The sequence below is a fragment of the Arachis ipaensis genome, chromosome B3 (assembly GCF_059453495.1).
Source record: "Arachis ipaensis isolate K30076 ecotype BB chromosome B3, ASM5945349v1, whole genome shotgun sequence".
Taxonomy (NCBI): domain Eukaryota; kingdom Viridiplantae; phylum Streptophyta; class Magnoliopsida; order Fabales; family Fabaceae; genus Arachis; species Arachis ipaensis.
In genome coordinates, this window is record NC_142438.1 from 31,595,969 (window position 1) to 31,603,871 (window position 7,903).

The following is a 7,903-nucleotide window of genomic DNA, read 5'->3' on the forward strand; positions in this document are numbered from 1 at the left end:
TACGGACATTGGGAGGAGTCATATAACAAGATGTCGAAACTGTTATAAGCACTGCAGAGTTGTTGTCCCAAAACAATATGTGAGCTCGGGGTCTTACCAGACTATGATGGGAACCTTATGGTCCGCGACTGTAGAATGTTTGACAAAGTATGCTTGGCATTCCCATCCTGTGTTGAGACTTTCAAGCATTGCAAGCTGTTTGTTTCTGTCAATGGCACGCATTTGTATAGCAAATGCGGTGGTGTGTTGCTTATTTCAGTGGCACAAGACGGCAACAACAATATCCTTCCTATTGCTTTTGCAATTGTGGAGTCTGAGAGTATAGAGTCATGGTCTTTCTTCTTGACTAATTTGAGACGACATGTCACCCCACAGGAAGGCCTATTGATTATTTCTAACAGATCCCAAGCGATCAAGGCTGCACTGAGGGCCAATGATAGTGGTTGGCAACCTCCCAGGACGTTCCATACTTATTGTGTTAGACACATGACCGCAAATTTTATGTCTCGTTTCAAGTCCGCCGAGGGCAAGCGATACCTCATAAATGCTGCTTATTGTCCAAGCAAGGTTGGGTACGAGTGGTACATGGATGCCTTGAAAGGTTTGTTGCAAGAGATGGCAGACTAGGCTGGTAGATTCAACAAAGATGTAACATCTCGCATACTATCTGTTGAAGTGTCTCTGGATCATCCGTCTCGGGCATATGGCAGACTCGGTCTCGAAGCCATATAAGCTTCAATGAGAAAGACTCCTTCCTCTGCGCTCCCTGTTGCGGAACCACTGGAGGCCTAGCACCGAGTAGTCACTCCACCAACTCCCATGTCTCGGTGCTGTACTATCTATAGAAATTACGAAAACACCCCACTGGCTCCCCGTATGCGCGTAGCTCGAGGTGGTACGCAACGTCCTGCAGGATGATAGTGGCCTCACCCCATGGCAGGTAGAACGTGTGGGTCTCCGGACGCCAGTGCTCCACGAATGTCGTATTAGGGAGTTGTCAAACACGAAGTCCCTAAGAGGCACCGCCAAAACTAGCCTCCCTCAAATACAGGACAATGGCGTCTGGTGGTGGAAGTGTGTGACTCATTTGCCGAGGCAGAAGTAAGCGAGGCCTCTGACAAAAAATAAATGATCACAATTAGAAAAATATTGTATATGTGCATTAACATAACAAACTGAGTTAACTATTATATATATTTATTTAACAGAAATTTACACATGTGTACTAACTGAATTTATGTCAATAAAACTTTTTACGTTAATATTTACTTAGTTAATTAATAAACATTTTTTCAATACGTTACTTAAAATAAAAATATTAACTAAAGTAATTAATAATCTAATTAACAAACTTTTACTTAATAATTTAATTTAGGTATATACAAAATTACATAATTGTTCACTAAAAAATAACTTTTACTTGAATAGTTAATAACTAAATTAATAAATTAAGAAACTTGTAACTAATAAATTAACTTCAAAGGTTAGAAAACATCTACCCCAATATTTAATATCTAAATTAATAATTATGTACTTAAAAACTTCATTACAAAAAAATCAGAACCACATTCCTAAAATTATACCCTATCAGTGACCTGTTGCTAACGATACATTTAGCCACCTAAACCATAAATTGTATTCTAATTTTTGGCAAGCATCCTAACCATGGCTATAAATATATGGGATAACATAAATGTCAAGATAACAAAACTAACCGCAAAGTTGGCTATCCCAGCGACGTGTCATGTCGCGTTCAGTCGATTGATGTCCGGATCACGTGTATCTGCGCGCGTCATCTTCGTCTTACTCAATAATATGGTCAGAAAATGAAAGAAGAGAGGAGAAAGTGGTGGAAAGGTTGAAAATGGGGCCCAGAAAATCACTGTAAAAGGCATCTATATATAGGTCTCACACTGTCTTATCTCGTTTACAGTGTATACGAGATAATTTTACGTATATCTCGTTTACACTATAAACAAAATATATGGTGCGAAATTTCTAACCCACAAACTAACCGGCAAGTGCACCGGGTCGTACCAAGTAATACCTTACGTGAGTAAGGGTCGATCCCATGAGGATTGATGGATTAAGCAACAATAGTGTTTGATAGGCTTAGTTAGACAAACAGAAAATGGTATTGAGATGCAATATAAAAGACATTAAACAATATAAAGAATATTGAAGAAAGGCAAGTAAATACTTTGGGAAGAAAATATGGAGAAGATAGTTAAGGCTTCAGAGTTATCTATTTTTCTGGAATTATTTTTCTTACTAACTATTTTAATCATGTAGGATTTAATTTATGGCAAACTATATGTGACTAGACCCTAATTTCTTAGACCTTCCTAGTCTCCTCTAAAATTCATCAAAAGCCAATTCCTTGGTCAATTAATTCCAATTAGAGAATGATGATCAAATTCCAGTTTATATGCCACAAAAACTCTAATTACCCAAAAAATAAAAGGATTATATGTCACGTATCCCGTTAAATCCAGATAATTAAAATTTAGGAGAATTTGTTTTCAAGCTGTTGTTCAAGTAAAGAACTTTTTCAAGTTATACAAGAACTCAAATAGAAAGAGGGTCATACTTCCGTTTCATCCAAATTCATAAAATAAAGAACGAAAACAATTCTTAAATATAAATCAAGACATGAATTAAAATAGAGAAACAATAAAATCAATACATACAAATAGACAGAACTCCTAACCTTAACAATGGAGGATTAGTTGCTCATGGTAGAATGTTATGGAATACGGAATGTAAATTTGGAATAGGATGAGATCCTCCCCAGGACCTCCTTCAAAAGAGAGGTTTCTTCTCTCTTTTATAACTAATCCTAATAAATTTAAAATCTAATTTTTAAAATTAAAATAATATCTTTTCCTAGAATTCAAATTTGAATTTAAATCAAAATTAACTAAATAATCAAGTCTTCAATTGATGGGTGGGGACCACTTATTTTGTCCATTCTGCAGCTTCTAATCTGTGTTTTCTGGGCTGGAAACTGAGTTAAAATAGCCCAGAAATCGCCCCCAGCATTTTTCTGCGTTTCCTGCACGTGGCGCATGTCACGCGTACGCGTCAGTCACGCGTACGCGTCGATGGTCTTTTCTGCGAGTCACGCGGACGCGTCGGTCATGCGCACGCATCGCTGAGCAAATCTTCAAATCACGCGTACGCGTCGCTCCTCGCTGCCATCTCCTTTGATTCTTGTGCTGCAGAAACTCCATCAAATCCAACCGAATGCTACCTACAATAAACAGTATTGCACAAAACTCAAAATAGCATCCATAGTGGCTAAAATATAATTAATTCTTTATTAAATTCAACAATTTAAATGCAAATTCACTAGCAAAAGATAGGAAAGATACTCACGCATCAATATACACGTGTCTTTACTCTCACTGTCTTATCTCGTTTACAGTGTAAAGGAGATACATGTAAACTTATCTCGTTTATACTGTAAACGAGATAAGTCATCCTACATATTTTCGTAAAAATTTTTAAAATTATTTATTTCAGTAAATAAAATATTTTTTAATTTATTTAAATAAGGAGAATGTGAGAATACAATTATTATTATTGGATTAAATTTAACAGGCAAGATTAAACTTGTTTTAAAAGCTAAAATTAAAATTAAAATTACTTTTTCCTCTCTTTCTCTAACCAAAAGTGGGTTCCCTCTCACATCCTTTTCTCTTCTCTTATGGCGTTTGGATACCAAAAATTAAATTCCTAATTTTTTAACGTCTCCTTGTGATGCGTTATTTCTTTCACTACTAGTCTCGTCACCGTCATCGCTCCTCCTTGTACTCGCCACTTTAGTTGTTGCCACAGCTCCTCTCTACGTTTTCATTGCTGCTCCCTCTGGTATCTGAGTTGTTAGTTACTATTGTCACCTTTTATTCATATTCAAAGTAGACAAAGTTGTATGTGTGTTTTTTATTCAGTGTAAATGAATGTGATCTCAAAAATAAAATATTTTTATATTAGTACAATTTCTTTAAAATATTGCTTGTATATATTTTTTTAATTATGTGAAAGCTTTTTATTTTTTACTTATTTAAATATAAGTTTTTATTTTATAAAATGTGTAAAATTAATTAAATTTAAGTTTTTTTTATGCATATTAGAAAGAATTTTAATTTGTTAGGTATATTTTAATGAAAATTCAAGATAATGAAGTTGATTCAGATGTGCATTCAAATAGCTTAAATAATACATTAAACGCATTAGAAGAATGGATTCCAAAATATGAAGATGAATTGAAACTGAAGGTTGGCATGGTCTTCGATACGACTGGAGATGGAGGAGAATTTTACAAAAGGTACGCATATGCTGTTGGTTTTAGTGTCAGCAATTCAACTAAAACAAAAGATAAGCAAAGTGTTCGATGGAAATATATTCTTTGCTTAAAAGAAGGTTTTAAAGTGAAAAAGAAAGTAGTTCAAACTGAATTAATAGTTGATAAAAAAAAGTTTGTCCAAAGATAGAAAAAGAACACTCACAAAAAAATAAGATTTTGCAAGGCTTGTAAGCATATGCACATCAAGATATAGTTTCGGTTTCCTTTAGTTAATATGTAATGTTTCGTGAAACTTAGGCTAGTAGCTTTTAAGAAAGGATTAAATGTTTGGGTGTGTAATTAATTGTATGTGAATTTTATATTTGAAGATAAGTTGTATGATGGTGATGATGATATGGAGTTTTCAAATGTGAGATATATGAATTATGATGAAGGTTAAATGAGTTGTATGTGTTGAAAAATGATTATGATGATATTTTGTTGAGTATGGATGTTGATTATGATTAATGTTAAATATTGAGGTGATGTTGATGTGGATTAATGGAAATTCAGGAGCATTGATGTGATATAGGTTGAATAATTGAGGAATGGTTGAGGAATGTTTGATATAGAGTTTTGGGCTGTTTTGGCATTGTGTAGTTTGTGAGTAAATTGGTTTTGAATTGAGAGATGTGGTGTTTTTGAGGTTTGGATAAAATTTTGTTTTTAACTAACTTTGACAGGTCATAACTTGTCTCTTGGAGTTTAGAATTGAATGAACTTTAATTTAAATTAAAGATGATTGTGAGAGCTTTAAAACGGTATAAAGATGAGGAAAATCAGAGTTTTGTGGAGAAAGTTATAAACGTTGGAAGTTATAGTAAAAAATTTGAATTCTATGATGATGCAGAAAACTTGAAACTATGGTGTGTGCCCACGCACACAGTCCGTGCACAAGCACACCCTAAAAAAATTGCAAGTTGTGCGTACACACAACATCATGCGTACGCACAAGTCGGAAAAGCCTTTTGGTGTATGCATACGCACACTGCCATTTGTAGCCACAAGTTGGAAAATTTTTATTGTGCGTGCATATGCACAACTATCAATGCATATGCATAGGTCCTATTTTTCAATCAAAAGTCTGTTTTAACTGTTTTACCTTCCCGGCAAGCTTGCAAACTTCCATAACATACACTTGTTTAAGACCTCTTAGCTATCATTTAGGCTTTGAATTAAAGGAGAACACAATGAGTGAATTAAAAAGGGAATTAGTTATGAATTTAGAGCTGGTGACTTAGGTTTTGGGAAACGGGTGGATGAACTTAATGAGAGTTGAGTTGTGGAGTAGTACATTGATAATGAGTTGAGAATGGAATGAGAATATGAATTGAGAATTGATGATGTTTATGATGAGTTTAGAACTTGAAAAGGAACGATGGACTTGTTAGATATTGAAAGTATACCCGGCACTATATCCTTGGAACGATAGTGTGTAGAGCACTATATCTCTGGGTTAAGTTATGATGATACATTATTTTGGTAAGTCACTATGTGCCTTGGGCAAGGACGGTGGTGAATCTCGCTTGTCGAGATAGTGGCGCCGGCGTAGAGGCGTGGCAGTCTCCCGCCTATGTTCAGATGTGAGGGTTGTGGCAGTCTCCCACTCATATAACCTTCTCTGCCGCAAGAGTGAAATCGAGCACTATAACCCGAAAGAGTATGCCGCGCACTATATCCACGGGGCATAGAAATAAGTGGGCTGGACATTATGCACCAGGAAGCGCCAAGAAAAGTGAGTAGGGCATTATATCCCTGGACGTGGCAGAAAGGCTACATCCGAAAGAATGTGTCGGGTTGATAGTTGAACCGAAAAGTGATATCACAAGCCAAATAGGATAAGCATTCATCATATGCATCTTTTACATGCTTGCTTGCTTTAATTACTTGAGTTATGCCTAAATGAATCACATGCTTACTTGCTATTTGTTTCACTTGATGTATATGTATATTACGTGTGCTTTACTTGTTTGCATTAATTGTGCTTTTTGCTGGGATTGAGGAGGCTTGGTAGGCGGTGGCGATGGGATCCCATGGAAGATAGGTTAGCGAAGGCTGTGGGATAGCGGTGACTAGAATTAGTTAGAAATTCCTTAAGTTAAATTACCCTATTTATGATTTGTATATATATTTCATTAAGTTTGAATATCGGTATCGATGTGGAGTTCTAGGATTGCCTTTGGCTTCCCAAAACCTTATATCTTATCTATTGGGCACTGTTACCATACTGAGAACCTCTAGTTCTCATACCATATGTTGTTGTTTTTCAAATGCAGGTCGCAACCCACCTCGATGAGTTTGTGGATGGTGACAGAGTGGAGGATGATCCAGCTTTCCGTTTTGATTTATCTTGTAGTCTCTCACTTTTATATATTTTGTTGCCTTAGAGGCTTTTATTTTGAAAACATTGAGAGATAGGATGTTAGGTATTTTAAATATAAAAACTCTGCTTATTTCTATTTTGACTAGCCAACCTAAACTCCGCAGGCTATGTCTAGTTCTCTATTGCATATTGTATATATATATATATATATATATATCTTGTCTATTTTAGTTATTACCTTGTGTATCCTGGAGCTATCTACAAGGTTTTCTATATATTATGTTTTGTGCTTTTTGTGCCAACGTGTTTAGTTATTATGTGTGAACGCTTCGTACTTTGTATCTCTATTCTATGAGTCTTTGATCCTTTATTTCTTTCATCAAGCTTCTAGTTATACTATTTCTTGATTATATACTATATTATGAGTTTTAGAACTATCGTGACGCGTTATCACCTTTTCCTTTACGACATGAGGTAAAGATTAGTGTGATAGGGTGTTACATCCGACGGTAAATATGTCCTAAATTCAAACCATGTTCCTTCCCCCTTCATTTCAAAACAACATCTCTCTCTCTCACACACACACACACAACGCCAACCACCTCCGACAGTCACCTATGCCAGTGCTGGCCACCACCAATAGCCTCCAAGGACTTCGTGGATTCGACTGGAACTCATTGCGTTGCGTGAGGAGCTGTGTCGCGCCATTTGCTCTGCTGCTGCTGCTGCTCCTTCTTCCAGGTAGGTTGTCCTCCTCTCTCTCCATATTATTTTTTTTCAATTTTAGTTAAAGGAAACCCTAAACGCATCCTTGCTCCCTCCCTCCAGGTAGGTTGTCATCACTGCCGCCGCACCATTCGTGCTGCACCACGCTGGAGAAGTCCTCTATGCCGCCACTATCTCTAGGTAATCCTTAAACCCTAACTTATTTTACCTTCAAATTCTTATTTTTAGTATTCTAAATTTCAATTTTAATTTTATGTTAGAATGAGTAACCCGTCAATCTAATATTAATAATTTAGTCCTTAAATAAAAAATAAATGTACACATAATTAAATATGAACATTATTTGACAGAATGTCTTAAAATGACCTATTTTTGTTACTTAGATTTTAAAATATTTTGAAATATTTTTTTAGGAATGAATGATGTATTTATTATTTTTGGACTAAATTATCAATGTTATCTAATCTTTTGATGTCTAAATTAGTAGTTTACTAATTCTAAAATTG